Source organism: Carassius auratus, chromosome 35 (assembly GCF_003368295.1).
Source record: "Carassius auratus strain Wakin chromosome 35, ASM336829v1, whole genome shotgun sequence".
NCBI classification, from domain to species: Eukaryota; Metazoa; Chordata; class Actinopteri; order Cypriniformes; family Cyprinidae; genus Carassius; species Carassius auratus.
Window position 1 is genome coordinate 1,440,790 of NC_039277.1, and position 15,631 is coordinate 1,456,420.

Consider the following 15,631-nt stretch of genomic DNA (forward strand, 5'->3'; position numbering starts at 1 on the left):
TCCTCATAATTCACCCTCTCCTTGTAATACCTGTGTCATACCCATGTCATTATACAGAGTTGTGTCCTGAAAAGATACAAAAACAAGAGCGCACACACACACACACACACACACACACACACACACACCCCTCTCTCTTCACTGTAAGGTCTTCACAGTCACTGTTAATATCTGAATCCCTGAATCCACTGTCATTCATACAAATCTTGAATGTCATGCATAACTTCACATTACGGAGCAAATAACCATTTAAAGACTTCATCGAGACATTTAATCATGACTGAAGACACGGAGTTTCCCCATGATTCAGTGCAGGTCATCTTTTCCTTTGTTTCCAGCATTTCTTCAGCATGACTTCCACACACACCCAGAGTCTCCCAAACTCTGCTGTCACACATCAACACTAAACCACCACACATGAGCAAAGAAGAGCTGCAGCACAAACCACAAAGAATGAGAAACATACACGTCACGCAGTGTGATAAATCAATCAAAATCAATGGCTGTACTGATGTGGGCCAGTCATGAAGGCTCATTATTCACAAATACTGTAATTCAGAAAACGCAGTGTGTCTGTAAGCTTTGATACTTGATCAGCTGGCATATTTAAGCCTCGAGGTTAATTGTGTTGCTCTCTAAACCGCTCAGTGTGGACTATGTACAGTATAATACACATCTAGCTGTACTGTAAAAGTCTTTCTGCCCACTGCAGATCTGATACAGAGATGAAATAGTGCGGTAAGACCACATGTATTTGAATGAATTATAGCATTTATTTGAATTAATTATCAATTGAGATATCAGCGATTAAACCACCTCGTAGCTGAGGAAAATAATGTAGCAATCCGTCAGCTATTTCATTAATAAAGGTCGCTGGGCAGTGTTGACAAGACTATGTGCTCCTGAATGTTTTTGTGTGTTCACAGCATGATCTGTGACCCCCCCTCCCTCTCTCTGTGTGTGTGTGTGTGTGTGTGTGTGTGTGTGCATCAATAAAAAGCAGTGCTTTAATGTAGAATGGTTATTAAACTGGCCTGGAACTACCTGTGCATTAGTCTAATTGAAAACCTTCCAGCCAATCAGAATCAAGTATTCAGACAGAGCATGGAATAAAAGGCCTTTAGGTATTTCTGTAAAGCTGCTTTGAAACACTCTGTAATGCAAAACATGCTATACAAATAACATAAACTTGACTGGACTTGACTAATACTGTAGTTGATTTCTTCATGTTTCTGAAATGCTCTCTCACTAAACACATGGTGAGGTGTGATCTGTCTGTGAAAACAGCTCTGTGTGCGCTGTGAACATGCACTGACGACTCAACTCATGTGTCCAAAGAGTTTAAAACAACGGTTTAACCACGCAGTGCTAGCATGTCCAGGACATTATTGCTATCTCTGTTGGCAGGCTGCAGCGTCTCAGATCTGACTGACATGTCGCTTCGCTACAGGATGGAGTCAGCGGTCATGATAAGTTTATATGCATTAATAACATGTGCGTGTGGCAGAGTCTGGTGGGTCGTAAGGCATGGAGTGTGTTGTGCTGTCTGAGTGACATGTGGTCACACACACCCAATCAAATCATGAAAACACTTTATTTGGCCTTCTGAAAATCTTTAAGATTACTTACAACAGAACAGCGACGCATCTTATGGTTTTATGGACATTATTCTGATCTTTAAAAAAAGCATCATATGACCCCTTTAACCCCTTAATGAGTCTCTGAATTAAAAAATGAAGGTAATAATATGCCTACACTTTAGCTGTTCCTTGAAGGGAGAGTTCACTCATAAATGATAATTCTGTCATCATTTATTCACTCTTAAGTTGTGTCAAATAACTGGCAGTAGCCACTGACTTTGAATTTGAATTTTCCCCCCACACTATGGAAGTCAATAACTGGGTTTTCATCCAAAGTTGTGAATTTAACTTGTGTGCAAACTTTGAAAATCACATAAAACATTTGCAAATAAGCACTGTTTCCATCCAATGAGTCAAAGAGAACAAAATCAACTGGCACTAAATAACCACTGGATATATATATATATATATATATATATATATATATATATATATATATATATATATATATAATAAATCACTTGCAGACCAAACACAATGAATGCATGCATTCTTTCGGAGGTGGATGCTGCTGTTCAGGAACACAAGACAGATCTGGGAGGCAATTATACAGAAATACTTTGCTCAGGCATTTCAAATCAGCATTTCAGATGCTGTACAACAAGATCGGTCTCCTGGTTAGTCCGGTAATGCTGTCTCGAACGGCAAATCTGCATAACTTCTTGATGCATATGGAGAAATTTATTCAGCAAATGTATTTCCATCTCTCATTAGTTTACATGAACCCTTTTTCGCACAGGTCAAAAATCAACTCAAGTTAGCGTAAAATCTCTTTTGTGAATTAAGGATTTTTTTTCTGAAAAAATTTACAATGTGTATAAAAACAGGGTGAAGGACACAGCTGATTGAGGATCAACATTCTTCATTATATCTTCTTTAATATTCAGCAGAAGAAAGAAACTCACAGGTTTGGAAGAATGTAAGGGCGAGGAAAAAGACAACAGAATTGACATTTTTAGTGAACTATACCTGGAGTAAATTATCCTGCTATTCAGATATTCAGAAAATATGAGAAATGAATACAAATTTTTTGTGATATTTATTTGCTTACTCAAAGGTTGTCCTGCTGTATGAAATAAGATACATAAATAAAAGTGAATGAATGAATGATTAAAATATTTTGGTGAGGCACCGTTTAGATTTGTATGCAATTCTTCAGCTGTGATTATTGGGGATTTTTGCTTGCCCAAACTACACTATTTACCAAATAAATGGTGATTCATATGGTTTATAGCCATTTCATACTTTGTGCAAAGGCATATGAATTTATAAGCATGTCAAAAAAAAAAAAGCAGATATTTTGAAGAACTTCATTAAAAATAAGCAAAAGGACAAACATTTTTCAGCATTTAGTTTTGCTCCTGTTTCCAGAGGTGTCTGTTATATTGGTGGAGGGCACTGTATCAGTAGACGGTCATGCAGTAAAAGCCCTGACACACCAAACTGACATGAAAAAACTAGTGCGGATTAAAGCTGATGCATCTGGGCCAAAAGGACACACCACAGAGACTACAACGACCAACACACTGCTCCTGTGTAAGAGGACGTAACTCTCCATCTGTATTCATCCTTCAGAAACCAGAAGAGCTACTGCAGATATACAGACCCACAACTAGATCAACAGCTCTCAGTGATGACCTGACATCAGCTGACGCTCCGGTCGGTCAGTGTGTGACCATCACAGACGTGTGTGAGGTCTGAGCATCTGCAGGAGAGATCCAGCTGCTTTACAGAGCCTCAACAAACACTGACATGCTGTTAGTTCACAGGATTTCTGTTTCTCTTACAAACAGTAGGCATGAAAGAGTAGACCGAAAGCGTGAAGAAAAAGCTGTGTGTGTGTGTGTGTGTAAACTGACCCTAGTTCAATCATATTTAGTGTAAACTTCATCTGATGATGATATCTTGCATAAAAGAGGTGGCATTTACAAAAGATGAGAGGCGTATCTATCAGCTCTGATGTGTGTTCAGAAGCTACTGCTCAACTCTAGTGATGTTTAGCACTACACTACAGTACACTATGGTACAGTACACTACAGTACACTATGGTACAGTACACTACAGTACACTACAGTACACTACAGTACAGTACACTACAGTACACTACAGTACAGTACACTACAGTACACTACAGTACAATGCAATACAGTACACTACACTACACTACAGTACAGTACACTACAGTACACTACAGTACAATGCAATACAGTACACTACACTACACTGCGGTACACTACACTACACTACGGTACACTACGGTACACTACACTACACTACGGTAGACTACACTACGGTAGACTACACTACGGTACACAACACTACACTACGGTACATTACACTACGGTACACTACACTACGGTAGACTACACTACGGTAGACTACACTACACTTCACTACGGTACACTACGGTACACTACACTACACTTCACTACACTACACTACGGTACACTACACTACGGTACACTACACTACGGTAGACTACACTACGGTAGACTACACTACGGTAGACTACACTACACTACACTACACTTCACTACGGTACACTACGGTACACTACACTACACTTCACTACACTACACTACGGTACACTACACTACGGTACACTACACTACACTACGGTAGACTACACTACACTACACTACACTTCACTACACTACACTACGGTACACTACACTACACTACGGTACACTACGGTACACTACACTACACTACGGTAGACTACACTACACTACACTACACTACACTACGGTACACTACACTACACTACGGTACACTACGGTACACTACACTACACTACGGTACGGTACACTACACTATGGTACTCTACACTACGGTACAGTACACTACATTACGGTACAGTACAGTACTCTGGAGCTGGAGAACACAGACACAGATCACAGAAGACTGAAGCACAGAGAGGAACATGAGATCTTCAGCCTGTGATACGGACAACACATCATATTACACATTTGGTGTTTACTTTTTTACTTAGCCATTTATTTTCATTTATGTAGTTTCATTGGTGGAGAGTGAACCATGTTTTTGGGCAAGTACACCAGATGTGTGTGACATGTCAAAACATTTTAACTCATTTAACTGGTCAATGATGATATATTTATATATATATCTGTTAATATAGTTTGAGTAAGATTTTTTTTAAATCTTTTTGAAAGAAGTCTCTTATACTTTTGAAATGTTACTGATTTGTAATATTGTGCTGATTTGGTGCTCAATAATTATAAATTGTTATTGATGCTCAAATATTAATGATGCATACTTCCCAGAAACTGTGATATATTCTTTTTTGAACCTGAAAGAACAGCATTTATTTGAAACAGAAAAATTTTGTAGCATTATAAATGTCTTTACTGTCACCACTGATCCTTTTAAAGCACCTGTGCCAAATAAAACTATTATATATATATATTTATTTATTTTTTGCACATTATCAGCATTATGTAGCTATAGGGCAACATTTTCTCTCAAGATCAGGTTCCCATAGTGTTTTTCATGAACTACCGTGCAACAGTTGAAACTCAACAATGCAACGAAGCAAGCAGTCCAAAACTGTTGCGTGTACTATTTCTAGATGATAGCTGCACTAGACAGCACACACATCTCTGATGAAGCCCCGGCCGCTGAACCCATATCACACGCTCATGCCACACTGATGAGAAACGAGAATAACCACCAGATGCATCAACTTCTCTCAGTTATCCTCAATGCTGTCGCTTCTCGATGTCGCAGACTGATGCTTCAACAGTTCGTACGAGGGCAGAGATGATGGTGTCACTAAGGTCCTCTATGTATGGTCAAGCATACTCATCTGAATTCTGTTCCAGCTGATTTAAAATGTATCAAACTCAGAGAAAGAGAAACCAGCAGTTTGTGTAGTGAATGAATGAATGAACCCTGACTGTTCATTTATTATCTGTTCATTCAAACAATGGCTGGCAGCGGGACTTCACTGAAGGGGAAGTCGTGGCCTAGTGGTTAGAGAGTTTGACTCCTAACCCTATGGTTGTGGGTTCGAGTCTCGGCCGGTAATACCACGACTGAGATGCCCTTGAGCAAGGCACCAAACCCCCAAATGTACTAAAAATACTGTACACAAACATGAGATCAAAGTGAAGGAAATGCCTTTAAACATACACAAACATGCTCTGATCTGCCTCTCAATCAAAAACAACGCAAGTAAGCTTTACTCCTCTAATAAAGCTTGTCCCTAAATGTGTCTGTAGTAAGGTGACGTCTGATGGATCATGGGAAGATAAGCTCAGTGACATGAAACCACATTTCTCTGGTCACTTTCCCACACAAACAGGAAGTGTTTGGTCATATCCTGGTCTTCTGTGCAGCTCTATCTAAGAAACGCAGCTGTCGTCTCTCTCGAACTCACAAACCCATCTGAGAGCCAGTCGTTACATGTCAGCGCTGCTGGCTAATATTACCAGAGCACACAGCAATGTCTCTCATACACCTCCAGTCAAAAGTTCCTGAACAATTCGATTGAAGTTTATACGGTTGTATAATGGGGTTAAGTGATATTACGAGACATCACAGTTTCCTGCAACGGGATGAACAGACTGTGTCACTATTTTAGAGGCTGAGGCAATAGAATTGGCCTCCGAAGATTTCCCTTGCCGCTGGAATAACAGACCAAGTTACTTTGACCAAATATGGCTGCTCCCAAACACTGGCAGGAGAAACACACCAGCGGTGCAGATCTCCTAAACGGGACACGCACACGCTCGGGACGTAAATCCAACACCTGTCACCTACTCGAGCGGAGACTAGTGTCGTGGATGATGATTAACAGACAGTCTGACTGACAGATCGCTGTTAAACACGGGCCACTACAACATTAACATAAATCTGCAGACACACACTGAATGCAGACGCTTCACCAGTAAATGTTCCTCTTGTGTGTGGATCTGAGTGTAGCTTGTCCTCGGGGAATGACAAGAGCACATCCTGTTCCTTCAGAGGAATCCAGCACCAACACATTCAGACAATTACACTACGCACTTCTGGAGACACATTCATTACGACAGGGTTCACGGAGGACAAACCAAACCAATTATCCTACTTCATCATCCATCAGTTATCCTGAAGTCCTGAAGAAAGATCACTATCATTTACATAGACTGGAAGTGAAATGTAGCTTCAGAATGACAACGATTTTCTCTCATTGCATTCGTATCCTCCTTAATATAGTGCCTTTAAACACCTTTAAACACCGTGACATCAATGCAACGGCACGTGACCAATCACAACGCAGCAAGTCTATATGTGCACCATCATAAGTGAATAACAACTTAAGCATTCAGCTAAAAGTCTTTTGTTCATCTTTAAGACACAAATGAAGATTTCTTAATGAATCCTTGTGTTTCCTGTCCCTCCAATGAAAGTGCATTCCACCACAACTTCATAACGACTCTGTTAGTGATCCAAATCATCTAGGATCATATGATGAACAGATTTTATTCACATATAAACAACGGCTGATCCACATACTCAGAGCAGATCAAACACGGTGGACGCAGGATGAGATGTGCTCGTTTCAGGTCACCGTCCGCTGGTCTCAACACCCTCTCAGACCCTGAACACAAAGAGCCCTTCATGCCTCTGAAGCCCAGCACAGTTCTGCACAGTGTGCCTTCAATGACAGGCTTGTTACACACCGAGGAGGAGAGACACACACGCCGCGGCCGCACTGATCCCATCTGCACACAGGCCTGCTGCAGCATCATTCACACTGCACTGGTGTGTGTGAGTGTGTGTGCTTAATAAAGAACACTACTGACATGTCGTGGGTTTTCTTGAAGACAATAGCAGGAAACACATGGGCAGACATCTTCTCCAAATAAACCATGACAGGGCTACTAACATATAAAGCCTGCTTTATCATATCTGATACATTCTTTTATCAAAATTATACTGTTGTCTGATTGAAAGTTTAGACTTTAGCAAGTAAAAGTACAATTGATGTATAATTTTAAACTTTTCAACCTTATAAAAAAGCAATTTTTTTCAAATTTTTACATTTAAATTATTTGTACGGCACTTTCAAAATACAAATTGTTTCAAAGCAGCTTTACAGAAAATGCATGTGTCTACATCACAAAGCAGAAGTGAATGTGTTTTACAAGATCACAGAATCATAGACAGCTAACATGAAATTATTTAACAGATTCTGCCTTAAATTAAATTAAATTAAAGTGATTATTACAAGTGTGTTCATAATGATAACAATATAGGAGACATTTTGGCAGGTGTGCTTTTTTAAGTGAAATCTTTTTTGAATTTTATAAAGTAAATGTCAAATTTACATAAAATATGATCATCAGGCTTTTGAGGAACTTTTATTTGTTAATCTCTCAACTCACCACTGCATTATATGTTTAACCCCAGACTAATAAAACTACAAATCTTTGATCATTTGCTAAGCATTTAAATATCTTTTTATTATAAATAAGAGGATTTTATCATTTGGGAGATATAGATTGACAACTGATATTAATATGCATTTTATTGTAAGTACTCTGCTATTGTATACAGCTCTCATTGATTTACCTCACAAGCTATCACAAGTTCTTACTTTTTGACAATACAAATAACATCTGCTCCAAACTGCATATTTTTGAATCTGAATTAAAATGATATGCTTTTTGGCAATAAAACATGATGTATCAAATACGACAAAACACACATGCAAACTCATTGAAAATGTTTCTGTTTATTTTGTCTAAAAGTTCAATAAACATTTAAATGCCACACACACACACACACACACACACACACTCAGGCTTTACAAGGTTAAAACAGCTTTTGCTCAAGAGTGACGAGATTCTAGCATGCTTGGTGTGAGATCCTACTTCAGAAATGAATGGGATGTCCACATGTGAGTGACTGAGGTGCATGCTCTCTCATGCACAGACACACTGCAGCTCCACAGCTCTCAGAAACCAGCGCAACATCTCTGTCATTGCACAGACAATTCAATTCAGTGCTGGATTAGATGAGTAACACAACTGTTTCTTCCTGCAATGTTGACGTCTCTCACCACACCCGATCTGAGCTCAGTTATGTCAGGCCTGAGGCCACACATTCCTCCAGCACGACTTCCTCTATCACAGCCCTCTTCACTAAAGACGCATCGCAACAACATCATTTCTACAAGACACACTTGTGTGCAACTGTCACAACTTCGCAGTGAACAATAATCTGACATGTTTCGACATCCTCGCGCCGTCTGTGTGTTTATGCACGGTTTACAGCTAACACATGAGAGGAATAACACCGCTTCTGTACTGCTGACAGTATAATAACTCGCGCGCGAGCTGTTACAGTTACAGTCTCACGCGCGCTTCATTCCTTCCGTGACGCGCGACCGCTACTCTCTTCACAGAGCTGTAGGCCAACACAATACATCACTTAAAGGGAAAGAAGAGACCAAAGTGGTCTTCACAATGTACTTTCATGGCGCTAAACGCCTCACCTCGTTCCTTCCGTTATAAATGTGCTGCATATTCGCCTGAAGGGGACAAAAGTGAACTTTTAATGGGCTCAAGTCTCCTTTAAAGCATCGTTCACAATAATCATCAAAACATGGCGTTTTGTCAATATCCTACCGTGTTCCAGATCGTATCTAAACCCCTGAACTCAACGTCGTATTAGGGTTTTTCAGATCTTCGCATCGGAAGTAAACTTCCCTCCCTTGAGAAAGTTTAGCAGCTTTAGCTCAACCTGGAAATGAGTTTTTAGCTCTTACCTCAGGTTTCTTCGATCACTAGTTGTCCAGCTTCGGACAATAACCGCTATATGAGCACTCCCTGTCCCCAGCAGAAGTTGGCGGTGAGTAGATGTTGGTATGTAATGTCAGAAGTGATTTCTGCTCGGTTTGTGTTTAACTCCACCCTGCAGCGCGTGCGCTTCCTCACTGCACATCACTGGGGTCCGGGCTCGGAAACTACACACTACAAGAATACTTTAATACTTTCGCTAAACAGTTTTTGCTTTATGTTACGACAATGTAATGTTATTTTAATTATTTAGGGGCTTAAAGAATCAGAAAGGCTCCTCGTTATTGAATTATTATTATCCTGCTGTATTCGGCTTTTGTTTAGATGCTGGGAGCGGAACAGGCATCGTTATTATAGCACCGTCTTGTGTTCAACCTCAGAAATTCACTGCATGACCAGAGACTGAGGCATTCCTGCAATGTCAGATGGACAGAGACTTAGGTCTCTGCAGAACAAAAGTGGGCGTTTATCACCATGTGGGTGTTTTCAAACTGCTGGGTGTTTCTAAATCATGCAATCTAAATGATCCCCCTTACCCAACCCCACCCCTAAACCTAACGTCACTATTACGTCAACCAATCAGGTATCATGGTGTAAAAACACCCAAATCTGGTAACTCCCATTACTTTCCTGCAGAGACCTATACTTGGATGGACAATATAGCCAGAAAATACAATATTTTGAACCCAATAGATATATAATGTAAAGAGACACGATGCAGTGCTTATAATGTAATTCCAGATAATGCAATATTTATAAATTGTCTTTGAAAATTAACAAAGGATTAATTCTACTGCACTTTTACTCCGTTTGACTTGAGAAGACATAATGAGCGAAAAAAACTACAACACAAAGAAAAGAAAAAAACTGTGGCGATATATATATATAGAGAGAGATTATATGTAATTACTTACAAATTGTAATCCGTTACTGATTCCAGAATCAGAAAGATTACAAATGACATGACAACAATTGTAGCTAGCAATGTAATCTGTTACATTACATATTTTAGGCCGTATAATCAGATTACTTTTAGATTAATTTTGACCTAACGGTTCTTTAAATGGGATAATCTTGTATTAATGTACACATACAAAGAGTAATTTGTATTTGAATTTGTGCGCCTTCCAAAGTCACAGTTATACATGATGAAATAACTTTGTATGCATGTGTTCATCAGTAGTTGATGCAATGTTGAAACTCATCTTAAACCTGAACTGATCCCGAGGTCGAATGCTAGGTGGCCACCTGACTAGTGACTGAACTCTGTGTGAATGTCCACAAAACATGACAGTCTTTCTGAATGTGTACAAGCACTGGTATATTTGAGAAAGGAAACTTTAAAAGATGAAGAGGAGTAAGAGAGAATCAATAAAACATGAATATTATATTGCTATTGTGTGAATAATATGTACAGTAATCCATAAACAAATAACTGTAGTCTGATAATAAGTTTTTAAATGTAAATGTAATTTAATCTAAATACAAGTACTTAATTCTCAGAATCTGATTTCGTAATCATTCAGATCATTCATTCTCGAATGCATCAGCCATCTGAAGAATCATTTGAATGAACGACTCTTATCTTGATTTACCTAATATTTAAGTCACTTATTTTATCATTATTATTATTTTTTTCCTTTATTTAAAGAAACAGGGACAGCGTACAATAAACATTAACCTCAAAGGAAGAGATGCATAGTATCGGGTTTTAGCTCAAGAGCTAATTTTCACCCGTAGTCACTGGGCAGGCTGATGTTAACCTAAAATACATAAAACATACATGAGTAATAAGATTTACACTTGCCCAAATAAAACAAAAGTTCATGTTCACACCTTTCATATACTTAGACCTTAGAACACACACTTACACACACATATACATATATCTGGTCACATGTGGGGACACATTTGATTTGATAAAAGCCATTTCTTTGCTTGGCGTGTGAACGTGTAAGACATGTGCTTTTTTTTTAGCTCTGAAGGCAACATATTCCACTGACGAGCGGCCACACAAGAAAAAGCAGTTTCCAAATACTGTCCTGCGTTAAGGGATCCTGCATTCACCTAGCACAGCGTTGTCATAAAGGATCTTATACATCAAACACAGATTGGTGTGAATTATCAGATTTTCAAAGCTGAGAAATTGGTATTTTACAAGAATATGACAGTGATGGAATCGTCTGCTTTTCTTATCATGAATCTTTAGAGAGCTTTTATATAATGACTCGAGGGCAGTTTTAGTAGCCTGTGACCAACTTGTCATACAATATAGAAAATGAGGAACAGTCATTGCATTTAGATAGGCCCCCGAGGCCTCGATTGTAAAGGAATTTCGAATGTATCTGAACTGTGCCATATTACATTTTAATGTATTTGTTAACTTTTTTATGTGCTTTTTAAAGCCTAGATTTGGTTCCAATATGACACCTAAATATTTTACCTGTTCTTGATTTGAAATGATTTGTCCATCAATTAAAATATTAGGTTAAATTTGTATTTTAAAACGATTTGTTTTTCAGCCACAAAGAAACTTTCTTCATCTCTTTGGTCAGTTTGTGAGCGACTTCTTCCGCAGTTTTACCATGTCATCAGCATACATAATAATTTTTACTCTTACACACAGTTGGTATGTCATTTATGTAAAGGGTAAAAAGCAGTGGGCCCAGAATAGAACCTTGTGGCACTCCCATGTTACAAGGTCTTAATGGTGATTTTTTATTGTCGACCGCAACACATTGTTGTCTGTCAGTAAGGTAAGATTGAATCCATGCTGTTGTATTTGTGTCAAGAGAAAAATCAGATAGTTTGCTAATGAGAAGCTGATGATTAACTGTATCGAAGGCCTTTTTCACACCGCCACCATCAAGACTGGATTTGATGTCTTCTAGTAGGTAGCAGCACGCAGACCTGTGGAGTATCTTCTCCTGAACCCAAACTGGCAAGGATGTAATGCATCAGTGTGGTTGAGATGCTCTACTAGCTGTTCTGCCACCACCTTCTCAAAGATCTTGGAGATGGCTAATAGGTCGATAGTTTGAGACACAGAGCTTGTCTCTTGACTTGAAAATCGGCTTGACTACTGCTTTTTCTAACGCCAAAGGAAAATTGTTTTTATTTATAGATTGATTCACAGCTTTTGCTAGTGGAGGAATTAGAATAGTTTTGTGCTCTTTTAAAAGTGATGTATCAAGTCCGAATATATCCTTTGTTTTACTATTTTTTTAATTTGATATTATTTTGGAAATTTCGTCTTCATCTATATTCTGCAACCTACAGTAAGACGCATTACCATCCCCATGATCATCTCTGCAGCAGTTCACTTCAGGGTCTAATACAGAAATAGAAATAATCATTGTAGTGTTTAGCCAAAATAGAGCCCTCATTTTGAACAATTCCACAGATTTTGAGCTGTAAATGCTCCTGATTTCAATTTCAATCCCAATAGTTTATCCATGCTTCTCCACAGATTTTTACAATTACCCTTTGCCTCTTTGATTAAGTCTAGAAAAAAAATTGCTTTTGCTTTTCGAAGCAGAATGGTAACTTTATTTCTCAGAGATTTATAAATGTAATAATCAGTGGTTAATTTAGTTTTAAGAGAAACCTTGAGAGCTTTATCTCTCTGTTTCAGTGTATCCCAAATGGATTCAACCACAGGAGACTCTTTTTGATTTTCTATGTATGAGCTGTGTATGTTTATCAATTTTATTCTTTATAGCAGTTATAATATTGTTGAAGAACATGTCCCGGTGCATGTTGGTCTCCGGCAGGGCTGCCCTTTGTCACCGGTTCTGTTCATAATTTTTATGGACAGAATTTCTAGGCACAGCCAAGGGCCGGAGATTGTCCGGTTTTGGGACCACACGATTTCATCGCTGCTTTTTGCGGATGATGTAGTCGTGTTGGCCTCCTCAGACCAGGACCTTCAGCGTGCACTGGGACGGTTTGCAGCCGAGTGTGAAGCGGCTGGGATGAGAATCAGCACCTCCAAGTCCGAGGCCATGGTTCTCAGTCGGAAAAGGGTGGATTGCCCACTTCAGGTTGGTGGAGAGTTCCTGCCTCAAGTGGAGGAGTTCAGGTATCTTGAGGTCTTGTTCACGAGTGAGGGAAGGATGGAACGTGAGATTGACAGACGGATCGGTGCAGCTTCTGCAGTAATGCGGTCGCTGTACCGGTCTGTCGTGGTGAAGAAGGAGCTGAGCTGTAAGGCAAAGCTCTCGATTCCCCCGGAAGAGCTGGAGGAAGTGGCTAGGGAGAGGGAAGTCTGGGCATCTCTGCTTTGACTGTTGCCCCCGCGACCCGGCCCCCGATAAGCGGAAGATGATGGATGGATGGATATTGTTGCATGTATTTACACAGCTTTCTTTATCAATTTTGGAGGCCCAGTCAGTTTCATTTAAATCATTTTTAAGGTGTTCTTGATTAGTGTATATAGTCTGTTTCTCTCTTATTCCGAGGTCACCATAGCCACCAGATCCAGTCTGTGTCCAGATCAGAGGGTCACTTCAGTCACCCGGATCCAGTACGTATCCAGATCAGATTGTGGATCAGCACCTAGAAAGGACCTCTACTGCCCTGAAAGACAGCGGAGACCAGGACAACTAGAGCCCCAGATACAGATCCCCTGTAAAGACCTTGTCTCAGAGGAGCACCAGGACAAGACCACAGGAAACAGATGATTCTTCTGCACAATCTGACTTTGCTGCAGCCTGGAACTGAACTACTGGTTTCGTCTGGTCAGAGGAGAACTGACCCCCCAACTGAGCCTGCTTTCTCCCAAGGTTTTTTTCTCCATTCTGTCACCGATGGAGTTTCGGTTCCTTGCCGCTGTCGCCTCTGGCTTGCTTAGTTGGGGTCACTTCATCTACAGCGATATCATTGACTTGATTGCAAATAAATGCACAGACACTATTTAAACTGAACAGAGATGACATCACTGAATTCAATGATGAACTGCCTTTAACTGTCATTTTGCATTATTGACACATTGTTTTCATAATGAATGTTGTTCAGTTGCTTTGACGCAATGTATTTTGTTTAAAGTGCTATATAAATAAAGGTGACTTGACTTGATAAACGTGGATGCGCACAGTTAGCAATGTTTCTACATTTCAGCTTTATTAAACTAAATGCATCTAAATGCCACTTGAGCTGCTTCTGTTTCTTCTGCAAGGGAAAGATCGGTTTGGTTAATACTGATTTCATTTGACTGGTGACAGGCCTATAGTGTCTTATTATATTAAGTTCAATTATTAATAAAATGTAAGAAAAATGATGAATGCATTTATTAAGGTTAGGGGTTAAATGCCCTTTAAATAGGCAAAAATGTCCTGGAAATCAATTTTATATAAATTTTATTATGAAGTGACATTATTTATATAAAAAGTAATTTCCCAACAACAAAACTGTGGCCAGTGAAAATGCTGAGCGGCTAATTTTGTAAAACCACTAGCTACAGTGGCTGGTGAGCATGAAAGAGTTGATGTCAAGTCCTGTACACAGTGAATGATTGTATTTGTTGCAGTTAAAATACGTTGTTTAACTGAAGATGGTGGGGTGCTTGACACGTGTTATACACTAGAAAGGGTGCACTCTGCAAAACGTTTGGGAACCAGTGCTCTAGACTAAATGTGAACATGCATTTACTCATCTCACTCACACAGAAACAGATTTCATATTCATCATATTGAATTAAAACTGTGAAATGCAGAATAAGATGCAAACCTGTAATAATTAAATAATAAGCACAAATATTCCTTTTTTATACTAAAAACAATAAAGTGCGGCCCAGAAGAGAAAAAGTAACATAGTAAGTTAACTATAACTTTTTAGGGAGTAATGCATTAATTAACAATGTATGCATTACTTTCCCCAACACTGGTAGTGAATCATTTTAGAAACACAAGAAAAAGGACAAAATGTAATCTCTGCATTAATTAACAATGAGCATGTGCATTTGCAATGTAGTTAATAAAATAACAGCTTCTGGTTGCTCGTTTGCTCACATCTATTAAATAAAACTAAGATACAACTTTTTTTATTGTAAAAATATATTAGTACATTATTAAACTAAGATTAACAACTGCTATAGAAGTATTTTTATTGTTAGTTCATGTTCACTAATGTAGTTAACTAATGCTAATATAAACACAATCTTTTGTACCATTTTCGCTGCTTTTGGTC

The 15,631-nt window shown here is 39.0% G+C and overlaps 1 protein-coding gene across 2 annotated transcripts in view; it reads right to left on the bottom strand.

The window, feature by feature from the left end:
* Positions 1–9,564, bottom strand: part of LOC113053988 (talin-1-like) — a 66,191-nt gene extending 56,627 nt beyond the window's left edge. For both annotated transcript variants that reach the window (XM_026219182.1, XM_026219181.1), the window contains exon 1: positions 9,415–9,564. The gene's annotated coding sequence lies outside the window, so the exon portion shown is untranslated. The remainder of the gene's footprint in view (positions 1–9,414) is intronic.
* Between the last annotated feature and the right edge of the window lie 6,067 nt (positions 9,565–15,631).